This window comes from Scylla paramamosain, unplaced genomic scaffold, assembly GCF_035594125.1.
Source record: "Scylla paramamosain isolate STU-SP2022 unplaced genomic scaffold, ASM3559412v1 Contig134, whole genome shotgun sequence".
Lineage (NCBI taxonomy): Eukaryota > Metazoa > Arthropoda > Malacostraca > Decapoda > Portunidae > Scylla > Scylla paramamosain.
This window is the reverse complement of record NW_026973799.1, coordinates 15,251-30,316: the sequence shown is the minus strand read 5'-3', so window position 1 is coordinate 30,316 and position 15,066 is coordinate 15,251. Positions and strand designations below refer to the sequence as shown.

Here is a 15,066-nt window from a genome sequence, read left to right as displayed (position 1 = left end):
TACCATACCAATTATAAATTTAATTGTTTTTAAGACTTTTATGAATAATGCCTCAATATGTGGTGATTGCAAACAAGCATCATCAATAATCAAAGCCAGAAGATCACCAGTAGAGCGGCCTTGACGGAACCCATACTGGCGATCAGATAGAAGGTTGTGAAGTGATAGATGTTTAAGAATCTTCCTGTTGAGGATAGATTCAAAAACTTTAGATAAGCAGGAAATTAAAGCAATAGGACGGTAGTTTGAGGGATTAGAGCGGTCACCCTTTTTAGGAACAGGTTGAATGTGGGCAAACTTCCAGCAAGAAGGAAAGGTAGATGTTGACAGACAGAGCTGAAAGAGTTTGACTAGGCAAGGTGCAAGCACGGAGGCACAGTTTCGGAGAACAATAGGAGGGACCCCATCAGGTCCATAAGCCTACTGGCTCTTCTCTATCCTCTATCCTCCTACTTTCTCTATCCTCATTTTCGATCCAAAGCTGGATGCTGCGTTTATGTGCGCAATGACTTAACCTGCTCTCGTGCCCACACTCTTGAATCTTCCGAGTTTTCCACCATCTGGCTACGACTACAGAGTCACTCTCATACTAAATTTATCTGTGCTGTATACCTCTCACCTAACTCCTCTGATTATAAGAAATTCTTTGACTACTTAACTTCCAAAGTGGAGCACATTCTGACCCTCTTCCCTTTTGCAGAGATCTCCATTTTAATGAGTGTTATGTACAAGGAAAGGAATGAATACCTAGAGATGCCAGTAGAGGAAGGAAAAGAGATAGCGGAAAAAAAAATGCGACATATGTAAATGAGAGTGCTTAAGAATATTCAGTTTGTGTAAATTGAATTGAAAGGAGATGAGATGATGATGAGCACGTAAGTTCTGTGTGTTTGTGTTTTGTTGTCTTCCTTCTGATTAGCTGTTAAGTAGGTCGGTGTGTGTGTGTGTGTGTGTGTATGTGTGTGTGTGTGTGTGTGTGTGTGTGTGTTATGTAAGAGGGGACTCTGGAATAGGAAAAAAGCGTTATCCAAAATTTAAGAATAAGTATCTTGAAACCTCCCTTTTGAAACAGTTCATGTCAAGGGAATAGGAAATGCAGAAGTATGGAGGGAATTTCAGTGTGTGTGTGTGTGTGTGTGTGTGTGTGTGTGTACGTGCGCGTGTGTGTGTGTGTGTGTGTGTGTGTGTGTGTGTGTGTGTACGTGCGCGTGTGTGTCATTAGTCATGTACTACTTCGAACCCAAATAAGTGACAAGAATAAGTTATTGTCGTAGATCTGGGTAGACTGTTTAATCATCCACTGTAGTCATATTTTTATTCTGACTAACAGTTGGCGAATGCATAAAGTACGATAATTGTCAGCAGAAGTGAGTGAGTTAGAGACTACTATTGTGATTAGTAAGGAATGAACAATAAACACATATATCTAGTGAAGGGAAGGCCTGAACGCAGCCAGTCTCTGCACCGAATTAGGTAATGTTGGAGGCTGTCAGTGTGCGAGGCTGGCGAGGACCAAGGACGCGGCGCAGGGGGGTGCCATCTATCATGTGCGTCTTGAATGGGAGCGGGAAAATACGTGCTGAGGTGGGATGGAAGCTGAGAGGGGAAGATGGAGGTGGTGGTGGTGGTAGTAGAGAACGGAAGTATAAAAGAAAATAACTTGCCATTCAAAGTAATTAAAGGAAAATATTATGTATTGTTACGTTGAAGTATATCGAGTATAACACACACACACACACACAAACACACACACACACACACACACACACATGCTAACACACACACACATGCTAAATGCACAGCGAGAAATTCTCTCTCTCTCTCTCTCTCTCTCTCTCTCTCTCTCTCTCTCTCTCTCTCTCTCTCTCTCTCTCTCTCTCTCTCTCTCTCTCTCTCTCTCCTGTCCGCCACAAAGCACACAAACAGTGACAAGGAAGTCACAACAGTCAGTCACGACCGCTGTATTATTTCAACATAAAGTTTCCTAGCTTGTGATTTCATTTCCTTGTGTGGCCCCACTTCTTGCCAAGACCCCTGCGGTAGAAAGCCTGACGCGGCAACACACACTCACAACCTCAACACACTGACCTCCCAGTAGGTGATCCGTGAGTCATGCCTGGACCGCAGCGTGTTGGAGGCTATCCGTGTTTTTTTTTTTTTTTTTTTTTTTTTTTTTTATGTAGGAAGGATACTGGCCAAGGGCAACAAAAATCTAATAAAAAAAAATGCCCACTGAAATGCCAGTCCCTAAAAAGGTCAAAGCAGTGGTCAAAAATTGGTGGATAAGTGTCTTGAAACCTCCCTCTTGAAAAAATTCAAGTCATAGGAAGGTGGAAATACAGAAGCAGGCAAGGAGTTCCAGAGTTTACCAGAGAAAGGGATGAATGATTGAGAATACTGGTTAACTCTTGCGTTAGAGAGGTGGACAGAATAGGAGTGAGAGAAAGAAGAAAGTCTTGTGCAGCGAGGCCGCGGAAGGAGGGGAGGCATGCAGTTAGCAAGATCAGAAGAGCAGTTAGCATGAAAATAGCGGTAGAAGACAGCTAGAGATGCAACATTGCGGCGGTGAGAGAGAGGCTGAAGACAGTCAGTTAGAGGAGAGGAGTTGATGAGACGAAAAGCTTTTGATTCCACCCTGTCTAGAACAGCAGTATGAGTGGAACCCCCCCAGACATGTGAAGCATACTCCATACATGGACGGATAAGGCCCTTGTACAGAGTTAGCAGCTGGGGGGGTGAGAAAAACTGGCGGAGACGTCTCAGAATACCTAACTTCATAGAAGCTGTTTTAGCTAGAGATGAGATGTGAAGTTTCCAGTTCAGATTATAAGTAAAGGACAGACCGAGGATGTTCAGTGTAGAAGAGGGGGACAGTTGAGTGTCATTGAAGAAGAGGGGATAGTTGTCTGGAAGATTGTGTCGAGTTGATAGGTGGAGGAATTGAGTTTTTGAGGCATTGAACAATACCAAGTTTGCTCTGCCCCAATCAGAAATTTTAGAAAGATCAGAAGTCAGGCGTTCTGTGGCTTCCCTGCGTGATATGTTTACCTCCTGAAGGGTTGGACGTCTATGAAAAGACGTGGAAAAGTGCAGGGTGGTATCATCAGCATAGGAGTGGATAGGACAAGAAGTTTGGTTTAAAAGATCATTTATGAATAATAAGAAGAGAGTGGGTGACAGGACAGAACCCTGAGGAACACCACTGTTAATAGATTTAGGAGAAGAACAGTGACCGTCTACCACAGCAGCAATAGAACGGTCAGAAAGGAAACTTGAGATGAAGTTGCAGAGAGAAGGATAGAAACCGTAGGAGGGTAGTTTGGAAATCAAAGCTTTGTGCCAGACTCTATCAAAGGCTTTTGATATGTCCAAGGCAACAGCAAAAGTTTCACCAAAGTCTCTAAAAGAGGATGACCAAGACTCAGTAAGGAAAGCCAGAAGATCACCAGTAGAGCGTCCTTGACGGAACCCATACTGGCGATCAGATAGAAGGTTGTGAAGTGATAGATGTTTAAGAATCTTCCTGTTGAGGATAGATTCAAAAACTTTAGATAAGCAGGAAATTAAGGCAATAGGACGGTAGTTTGAGGGATTAGAGCGGTCACCCTTTTTAGGAACAGGTTGAATGTAGGCAAACTTCCAGCAAGAAGGAAAGGTAGATGTTGACAGACAGAGCTGAAAGAGTTTGACTAGGCAAGGTGCAAGCACGGAGGCACAGTTTCGGAGAACAATAGGAGGGACCCCATCAGGTCCATAAGCCTTCTGAGGGTTTAGGCCAGCGAGGGCATGGAAAACATCATTACGAAGAATTTTAATACGAGGCATGAAGTAGTCAGAGGGTGGAGGAGAGGGAGGAACAAGCCCAGAATCGTCCAAGGTAGAGTTTTTAGCAAAGGTTTGAGCAAAGAGTTCAGCTTTAGAAATAGATGTGATAGCAGTGGTGCCATCTGGTTGAAGTAGAGGAGGGAAAGAAGAAGAAGCAAAGTTATTGGAGATATTTTTGGCTAGATGCCAGAAATCACGAGGGGAGTTAGATCTTGAAAGGTTTTGACATATTCTGTTAATGAAGGAGTTTTTGGCTAGTTGGAGTGTTGGTGTCACTCTCTTTGAAGCTCGTTAACCCACACATTAACCCACACGTTATCATTACTTCAACCTCTTCCATCTTCTTCCCGTCTTCTCCTTCTCTTTCCTTTCTTCTCTTCAGGTTTTGTCTTATTTTTTTCATCTTCTCTTCATCTTTTTTTTCACGTTCATTTGTTTTCTTTTACATTATTCCATATTTTTATTTATCATTCGCTAATAAACTTTTTCTTTCTTTTATTTTTTCTGCCCACTTTTTTTTTCTCTCTCTTCTCGCGATGTTCCACCCAATTATTCTATCGTTTTCCTCTCTCTCTTGTCTTGCCTCCTCCAGCCTCCTCCTCTCTGTGGTACTCTTCTTCATCCCTCTTGAGCCTCGCAATTCCTCTTCCCACTAAATACCTTCCCCTAAGACCCATAAACTCTGTGATTTCCCTTGAACTTTCCTTAACTCCTCGTAAACTTTTCCCCAAAGCTCATTACACTTTGGTATATTTCCCCTACACTCTCCCCCAAATACCCCCTGACTGAGCCTACGCCCAAAATCCCCATAGATATCTTTATTCTACACTGGATCCCCGCACTAACTTTCCGCAGACTTCCTAACACCTTCTGCTCGTTTCCTCTCTCTCTCTCTCTTAGTGAGTCCCTATAACTTTTATTTGTTTCAGACTGGCTCCAAAGTTTTCCCAAAATTTCCATAGAGGTTTTCCGGGGTTCTTGTGCTCCTTTCCTTCGTGTGGGGGGCGTCCTTCACGTCCCCGGCACATCAAGGGCCTTTCATGATCCCACGCAGGACTCGCCATCCTTTTTCTTTGTTCACACTTGACAATTAACGGAATTGATGAGTTTCCTTCCTTTATTCGAAGTTAGATCACAGTCTTTTTTTTTTCTTCTTTCTGATAGATTATGCATTTTCTCTCATATTCGTACATAAGTCATGCAATATTTCAGCTCTTTTTTTCTTTTTATCATATTTTCTTCACGCCTTTTTCTCTCCTTTAATGGAAAATTTGTCTTGCAGTTTTCATTCTTCCCTAGCAATGGAATAAGTAGTTTTGTTTATCATTTTTATTTGTAAATGAGCGATGCATGCTTGTAGCTCTGTAGACCACACTCTACAGAACTACAAGGAGGAAGAGAGAAGCAAGGAAAGGAGGAATAGAGACGTGAGTGGCTTGGTGGATGAATGGAAACATGGAAGGAGAGAACGGGGAAGAGGGAAAAAGAGAAGAAGCAGGAGAGTAGATGTGATGGATTAACTCTGAGTGATTGAAGGTCTGCAACGTGATGGAGGGAGGCAAGCGGGAGGGAGGTGGGAGGGGAAGGGAAGGAGGGAGGGAGGAAGGAAGAAGGGGCGGGAGATGAAGAATGAGAGATGGAAGGGAGGGAGAGGGATGAGAGAAAAGCATTCGTCTTATTTTGATTAATTTTATCTTCATTGGGTGTTGTTAAAGTTTTCAAGAACGTTTTCATGATTCCAGTGGTAAAAAAAAAAAAAAAAAAGGTTTTTGCTTCATTAATTGAGGAAAAACTGAAAAAAAAAAACTAATATTAATGATGACTAAAAAAATATTCCTTATGAGAGAGCAACGCGTTTCAGAATACCAGACTTCTTTTTATTTTTTTATTTATTTATTTTTTTTACTTTCATATATTTCTTTATTTTTATTTATTTATTTTTTTTTTTTTTATTTTTTATTTTTTTTTGGCTTTACTTATGCTTTTTGACACTTTAATTTTTTGTCTGGTTTCTGTGTCCGATGTTGACGATGATTTATTCCCTGTACAGCGCAGTGTGTTCTTAACAGTAAGCAGTGACTTACAATATAAGGCACGCATATATTATTCACAATATCACAACGGAAAAAGATGCGACCTTTCTCTCCCTTTCGTTTTCACTGTTACTCTTGCCAATCGAGTTTTATTGTTGCTTCTTTTCATGCCATTGTACGCTGGATATTACCTTGTCTTGTGTTGCTTTATCTCTTGACCTATCATGGTTCCTGCTACTCTCACCCCTTCCCGCCACCACCACTACTTACACCTCCTCCTCCTCCTCCTCCTCCTCCTCCTCCTCCTCCTCTTCCTCCTCCTTCACTTCCTCCTCCACCGTGCTGTACTCCGTCCTTTTCTCCCTCTCACTGTTTTTTTTTTTTTTGTCAGTATCTCTTAGTTCAGTAGATATCTATGGTATTTCTTGTTTGCATGTGTGTTTCTAGGTATCTATGTATTTTCCTTTTCTTCATCTTTCTTCATCCTCTTGTCAAGATTTTTTTTTTCTGTGTATTGCTATATTTTTTTTCTTTTTTTTATCATCCGCTCTCTTTTGTTACGTCATTGTGATTTATGTATATGTTTTATGTATTATCATGTATTCCCTCCCTTCTTCTGTCATGGTATCAGTTCTTCTCATGTATCTCTAATGCATTCCTGTATAATCATCATTTTTTTTTTCATCCCCATTTTTTTTTTCATCCCCATTTTTTTTTTTTTTTTCATTTTTCCCTATCTTCATATATCATCGTTATTTCAACCTTTTTTTTTTCTCTCTCTTCCAACCTCTTTTCTTCTCTTCTTTCAAGATTCCCCTTATTTTTCTTCTACAATTTTCTTTTCTCCTCGTATCATAATCTCCTTATATGTATTATTACGTATTCTTTCACACTGTATTTCACACTCTTTTCCCTCTAATCTTGGCACCTGCTCTGTCCATGTATTCCTACTTATTCCAATTTTCTTCTTAATATCTGCCCCTCATATGTATTGCCACTTATTTATGTATTTATTTTTTGTTTATCTTCTAATCTTAGTATCCGCTCTTCCTCTGTTATACTCTTCCCATGTATTCCTATTATTCATATGTATTTCCCATTCTTTTCTCCTCTTTCATAATCCTGGTGTCTGCTCTTCCTGTTTATTCTTATTTATTCCTATATGTTCTTCTTTCGTTGACTTTCTCCTCATCCTCCTCCTTGTAATCCTAATTTCTCCTTTTCTTATGTGTTCCTACTGTTCATGTTTATTCCGTTTTTGTTCCCTTTGCTCCCGTTACATTCAGGGACTACAAAACTAATTACGTAGTCTCTCTCTCTCTCTCTCTCTCTCTCTCTCTCTCTCTCTCTCTCTCTCTCTCTCTCTCTCTCTCTCTCTCTCTCTCTCTCTCTCTCTCTCTCTCTCTCTCTCTCTCTCCGGTCACTCACAATCTGCAGGTTCACAGGTACACATTTTTTCATCACATTTTCAACAGCTCGGCACTCTCTCCCGCCGCAGCAGGGATAGAAAAATCTACAAAAAATCATATCTGTACTGGAAGTTTCAAAGGGTGGGGGATGGCAGGGAGAAGTAGAAGGAAAAAGGTGGTGGTGGCGGTGCTAGCAGCAGCAGCAGCAGTGGTTGTATTAGAAAAGGAGGAGGAGGAGGAGGAGGAGGAGGAGGAGGAGGAGGAGGAGGAGGACGAAGACGAGGAGAAGGAGGAGGAAAAGGAGAAGGAAAAGGAGGAGAAGAGAGGAAGAAAAAGAAGAAGAAGAAGAAGAAGAAGAAGAAGAAGAAGAAGAAGAAGAAGAGCTTGAGGGTTTGGGACGGAGCAGATAAGGTTGAGAAATTTAAATATGCGGTAGAAGAAAGAATTTTTATAATAACAAAAGACGATTTTCTAAAAAATACTCGAATTATTCGTATATTTGATATTTCTATTCAATTATTATTTATATTATTTTTTTCTTTATCTTTGGAGCAGCTTTGTTATTTGAAATAAATTGATTTTATCTTCTAGTCATTTCTTGCTTGCTTGCTTGTTATACAGTGTGGACTTCACATCATCGCCACGTCATGCAGTGTCTCATGATGCCTTCTGTGTGTGTGTGTGTGTGTGTGTGTGTGTGTGTGTGTGTGTGTGTGTGTGTTAGAGAAAGTACAACATAGTAGCGAGTCTTTTTGTTTCTATAAACATGAAAATTGCCTATATAGAAATTTTAAGTGAAGATAAACAAAGGAAAAATTTTGAAGAGTCTTGATATTAACTGCAGGTGAGGTTTCACTTACTTGTTTTTCCTGTGTTAAGAATCGTTAGCACATATTGATAATGTGCCGAGAGTTTCCTAATGTGCCCCAAATGAGAAGGACTACATCAGAGCGGCGATTATGCGACCCTCAACACGGTAATTCCCTCAGTGTTGAGTCCACCAAACTCTCAGTAATATTTGTCAATTTAGGAACACCGACGCAAATATTCAGATAAGAAAAGTAATTATTCTGAAGTAAATGTTTTTATTTTTTCGAAGGGGAGATTTAGGTTTTGTGAATTAGATATAAATGAAAGATAAATGTTACACTGTGATCATGATTGATGTTTTGTGGTAAACGACAATATAACCAATTGTGTGACGCTTTTTTTTTTTCTCATGTATTTAATGATTATTTGCCGATTTCATTTCAGTGTCCATATATTGATGAATTAGTGCTGACAGAAAATTACATTAGACTACACAATATTTCATAATATATGCGTGAAAAAAATAAATAAATAAAAATGCGAAGATTTTCAATAGTAAATATTAGCTGGCTAATGATTTTATCAATGGAGACATCATTGTATACATCTTTTCACCATCAACAACACTGAACACTCTCACACTAAGTACATCACTTGGGCAAACTTTAATAATGTTACTCACTGAAACAAAGTAAATACACACACACACACACACACACACACACACACACACACACACACACACACACACACACACACACAAATAAATATGTAAATAGATAGATAAATAAGTAAATAAAATAAATAATAAAAATAGTAATAATAATAATGATAATAATAATAATAATAATAATAATAATAATAATAATAATAATAATAATTAAAAGAATAAGTCGATTACTGCAATTGTGAGTTGTGTCCTTCATAATTGCAAGCTTACACCTGGACATTCATTTAAGGTCGAGGCCGCTAGCTGAGTGGACGAGCGTGAGGATGAATACAACATTATGATTAAATATGGGTGAAGATAATGCAGAACAACATTAACGCCACTATTAATTTCATCAGTGTTCGTTTACATCCATCAACATTGCGCAATACGTGGTGAGTGTTGCTTTACGAGGCGGACTGGGAGTGAAGCTGAGAGCAGGCAGTGCTGGGAGGATTAGTGTGTGTGTGTGTGTGTGTGTGTGTGTGTGTGTGTGTGTGTGTCTTATCTTTACCTATTATCTTTCCTGTTTCTTTTTTTTTCTCTTCCTTCTCTTCTTTTCTTGTGTGTGTGTGTGTGTGTGTGTGTGTGTGTGTGTGTGTGTGTGTGTGTGTGTGTGTCTTATCTTTACCTATTATCTTTCCTGTTTCTTTTCTTTTTTTTTCTCTTCCTTCTCTTCTTTTCTTGTATGTTTTATCTTTACTTATCATCTCTCCTCCTTCTCTTCCTTTTTCTTTTCTTCCAATTCCTTTTTTTCTTCCTTCTCTTCCTGCTTCTTTTCTTTCCCCTCATTTTTTTTCCGTTCTTCTTTCTCCTCCTCCCTTTTCGTCTCCTCCTGTTATTCCTTCTATTCTTCTTGTTCCTCATCCCCATTTACATCAAATTTTGCCATCTGTTATTCCTCCCCTTCTTTCTCCTTTTGTTCTCCTCCAATTCTTCCTTTTGTTCTTCCTCTTCCTCCTCCCTTTTGTCCTTCTTCAGTTCTTCCTTTTGTTCTTCCACATTCCTCCTCCTGCCTTTTCTCCTCCAGTTCTTCCTTCTGTTTTTTTTTTTTTCTTCTCCTCTCTCCTTTTTTCTCCTTTTCCAGTTTTCCTTCTGTTCTTCCTCTTCCTCTTCCTCCTCCTTTCTTTTCTCCCTCCTCCTTTCTTTTCTCCAACTACTTTATTAATTCTTTGTACCGTCACCCATCTGTTTCACCAGCTGTCCGCCTTTTCACTTGTCCATTCTTTACCACCACTATTTACCATCACCACCACCCCCAACCACCACCACCACCACCGCCGCCTCCGCCACCACCAGTCACGAGCCATTTGTACTACATATAATTCTTTTATTCGGTGAAATTAAATTAATCTTAAGTAATAACATGCCAGAGTGGAACTGTTTGTCTGTTGCTGCTGAAATTCTCTCTCTCTCTCTCTCTCTCTCTCTCTCTCTCTCTCTCTCTCTCTCTCTCTCTGAAGTAAAGCTGTGTGTTTACGAGGCAATCAAGGTGAAGGAAGACTTTGAGAGCTCAACCACAAAGCTTAACTCCCAGTGTCCCTTTGCGAGAGAGAGAGAGAGAGAGAGAGAGAGAGAGAGAGAGAGAGAGAGAGAGAGAGAGAGAGAGAGAGAGAGAGAGAGAGAGAGAGAGAGAGAGAGAGAGAGAGAGAGAGAGAGAGAAAGAGAGAGAGAGAGAGAAAAAGAAAGGGGAAGACAAGGGTAGATGCAAGAATGACACACGTGCGATTCCAAGGGCGAGATTATAACAGTGAAGAGGGCAGGATTAGTGTCAAGACTCTGGCAGCTGGAAGGAAGAGGTGGAGGGAGAGATGGGAGGAAGAGGTGGAGGGAGAAGTAGAAGGAAGAGGTGGAAGGAAGAGGAGGAAGGGGAGGTGAGAGGGAGAGGCTGAGTGAGAGTTTGAGTGAAAGCTGAAATGGGAAGTTGAGAGAGAGAGAGAGAGAGAGAGAGAGAGAGAGAGAGAGAGAGAGAGAGAGAGAGAGAGAGAGAGAGAGAGAGAGAGAGGCTGGTAGACAAATAAACAGATATTAGCAAACAGCCAAACATATCCCCCCATACCACACACACACACACACACACACACACACACACACACACACACACACACATAAATGCACAAGACTTCATAGCAGACGAAAGACACAACAGAAAGGGACAGAGAGACACACAGACAGACAGACAGACAGACAGGACTCATAAGAAGACAGATTGCATTAACCGTATCACACGTCCCGCCTAGCTTTCCCTTCCCTAATATATCATGTTCCTCATGTTTACCATCCTTTGCCTTTAATATATGGTGATGCTTCTCCTTCCTCACCTCCCTCCTCCCATCCATCTCTCTTACTTCCTCACTCTTACTCTCATCATGTCAATCTTCCTTTACTTTATTATTTGTGTACTTGTGTCATTTTTGCTCTTATATATCCAACAGTTTTTTTTTATTTATTTCCTTTCCAGGTATTATTTTATTTATTTAGCTTTTATTTCATTTTCGTGTTCCTTTTTTTTCAGTGCGTAAAAGTTTAATACATATTTGTTTTTTTATTCGAATTAAATTTAGATTTCCCTGAAATTATTAACCTTTTGGCCTCAGTTTATAATATATATATATATATATATATATATATATATATATATATATATATATATATATATATATATATATATATATATATATATATATATATATATATATATATATAATTCATCATCCCATAAACATTTGTAGCGACACAACCTCAGCAACATCCCCCTTCTATTTCCATCTTTCCTATCTTTAAGTATCATCTCAGCTGCAGGTCCTCCCATCCTAATACCTTTTTCTAACACTTTCTAACTAAACTTTGTAACACTGTAACATTCTCGCTAACGTTTCTGACACATTCAACATTCTACCTCCTTCTCATAATATATTCTAACCTTGTAACATTCTAATATTGTAACATTTTAACTCTTTCCTAACACATACCAACTCCTTTTCCTAACACATTTTAACTAAACTTTTTTTAACATTCTGACATTCTAACAAACTTTCCTTATTTATTCCCCTTTTCATAATGCACTCTAACTTCTTTTGCTTTTGTTCTGCAGGCGCCATGTTCGACCAGGATTCCAGGGTGATCCAGAGCGCCTTCCTGCACGCCATCCAGCACTACAGTCAAAACACCGCGGGCAGGAGGCTTCAGCTTCACGCCTTTGTGGGCATCATCAGTATGGCGGATGCCTTCAAGATCTTCAGACTGAGTGAGTGTTCTGCTTACCCCCGTTTTCTTTGTCTTTCTGTCTCTTCTGCTGTTTCTGTTTCTCTAAATGTACGTTTTTTTTTTTTTTTTTCGAGTTTCTTTTTTTTCCAGTTTGCTTCCAGTGTATATATTTTATTTCATTTTTTTTTCATTGGTATGTTTATTTCTTTTCTCACTCTCGTATTTCACTTTCTTGAAGGCAAAACACTTTGTTATCGTGTAAGTTTTTTTTTTTATGTCATAACATTTCTATCTATTCATAGTACTTCTTTTATTTTTTTCACTTTTTATGTATATTTTTTTCTATATTTTTTCTTCCTGGTTGTTTTCCTTACTACAGTAATATACTCGATGTCTTTGTCTTTTTGAAATGTGTGTGTGTGTGTGTGTGTGTGTGTGTGTGTGTGTGTGTGTGTGTGTGTGTGTGTGTGTGTGTGTGTTGTTAATATCCACTTCCATTTGTTTCCCAGGTTGTGTAACTATTTTTTTCTTTCAGTGTGATGTCGTGCGCTCTGTTCCTTTCCATTCATCGCGCTTGCGTTTTCCTCTCCCAAGCTTTGGCTCACGCTAAAGCCGCAGATACATTTAGATTTCTTTGTATTCTATACTAATGAAACACCACTATTGCCTTTTGCTTTGTTGTTGCTGTTGTTGTTGTTGTTGTTGTTGTTGTTGTTGTTGTTGTTGTTGTTGTTGTTGTTGTAGAAATAGGATAATGGCCATTGAATGTCTTACTGTTCATTATGTTGTGATGCTTCGAACTTGCTTAAACTTAAACACATGATTTGATCTTTTAAGTTGTGGTGAAACTTTGAATTTGTTGAAGTCAGTTGAAGATTACACACTGGGATATTCTAATAGTGACGACATTCTGAAATGTTGACTTTGTCAGACTTAAACACCTAAAAGATATAGACTGTGATGAAACTTTGAACTTTTGGACCTTATCACACACATTGAAAAATACTACACGTTTTTTATTTATTGTAATAAAATTTTGAACATTTCGAACTTAACACAGCCTCACTTTTAAGAAACTAGATTCTAAGGGAACTTTAAACTTATCGCACGTAACTCAACAGCCATCATTCTTAAGTATCCAAATTGTAAGAAAACTTTGATGAAATTTTGTACTCAGTACATCTATATACTTAAGAAACCAAATTATAATAAAAGTTAAAAAAAAAAAATAAAATCGTACCAAGCACAACTAAATACCTCAAGGTTCAATTTTGTGACGAGACACTGAACTTCACTGCCACACTTCAAGATCCAAACTTGCAGGATCAAGGTCACAGCTCACAATACATTTTGTGACCTACCTAAAAGCCAGCAAGATACACAAGCTGTTTGATGGGATGAGAAGCCATGTGAGGAATGAAACAAGAAAAAAAAAAATGGAATATTGTCTTTTAAGTTTGGTTTATGGGATTAGAAACCTTACACTCTGGTTTTGCTTTTTTTCTTTTCTTTTTTGTTTTGTTTTTGTCTCATCTTTTCTTTCTTCCTGATTTTCATTCTTATTTTTATTTGTTGTTGTCATTGTTGTTGTTGTTGTTGTTGTTGTTGTTGCTGCTGCTGCTGTTGTTGTTGTTGTTGCTGCTGCTGATGTTGTTGTTATTCATTTGTTGTTTTAGTATACTTCTCTTTTTCTTTTCATTGTTTTCTTGTTCTTGTTCATATTCATGTTTTTCCTTCTTTTTGCTTTCCTCCACCAACTTATTCATCCTTTCCTCTCTTCTCCTCTCCTCTCCTCTCCTCTCCTCTCATACCCTCTCCTCTCATACCCTCTCCTCTCATAACCTCTCCTCTCACCTCTCCCCCTCCACCTCTTCCTCTCAGCATACATATTAAGCATCAGCGAAACCTTCTAAAAATCCCTCAATAGGTGACTCGACTTTCGTGAAGCCGTGCGTCTCACAGGTGGATCTTAAAAACTTACTTGGATCTCCTCAGCATTTTTCGGGAAACAAGTAGAAAAGGCTCGTGGACAGCAACAAGGCGGTGAATGGAAACGAGAAATTAATACCCGTTAAAAGTGGAGTGATAGAGACGCTCGTGGACAGCAACAAGGCGGTGAATGGACACGAGAAATTAAAGCCCGTTAAAAGTGGAGTGATAGAGACGCTCGGGGACGGAAAAAGATCGGACAAAGATAAGAAGCCAAGGCCGAAAGTCCCGTGTTACAGTACGGGGCGAGCGGCCTTAGGGGAGATGAGGGCAATGTCCGGTGGTAAGGCGAATTATTTCAAGATGAATGGAGGGGAATGGCAAAGAGGTGGTGACAAAAGAAGCCTCGTTGGCATCATGAGCACCTTCCCGTGATGGCGGCGGCCGGGTTGGGAAAGAAACATCAAAGGAAACAACGATAATATTCATGTAAAGGGGAGGTGTAACAAGGCAGGGGTGTGAGGGTGGAAGTCTGCGATTTTTTCGGGTTGTAAATGCGAGATACACAGGAATGACGCGATGCTTCTCTAAAATAAATGCCTGGAAGAGAGAGAGAGAGAGAGAGAGAGAGAGAGAGAGAGAGAGAGAGAGAGATGAGAGAGGAGAGAGATATGGCGGGGAGAGAAACAAATACGAAGTCAGCCAGCTAAACAGACAGACAAACAGATATACAGCCATCCACCCACCCACCCACACACACACACACACGCACACACACACACACACACACACACACACACACACACACACACACACACACACACACACACACACACACACACACACACACACACACACATACAAAGAAGCAGAGAGACAAACACTACAGCATAAAAAAGAAAATAAATAAATAAGGATTAAAGACGATAATTTCATGACGTTCTTAGCAACACCATTAACGACAACACCACCACCACCACCACCACCAACAACAACAACAACAACAACAACAACAATAACAACAACAACAAAGACGTAAACACGCATGCATCATCATTATTTTCACTGCAGGAAACTCAACATTGAACTCGTATTTACAGGAGAGTTGCTTTTATACCTCCTTTATCTCTCCATGTAAAACTTA

General features: G+C 39.6%; 1 protein-coding gene across 1 annotated transcript in view; it reads left to right on the top strand.

The window, feature by feature from the left end:
* The window catches only part of LOC135099487 (protein lin-54 homolog), a 63,689-nt gene extending 51,619 nt beyond the window's left edge, over positions 1 to 12,070 (top strand). Inside the window, exon 5 of the mRNA XM_064001846.1 lies at positions 11,881 to 12,070. The gene's annotated coding sequence lies outside the window, so the exon portion shown is untranslated. The remainder of the gene's footprint in view (positions 1 to 11,880) is intronic.
* Positions 12,071 to 15,066: the final 2,996 nt, after the last annotated feature.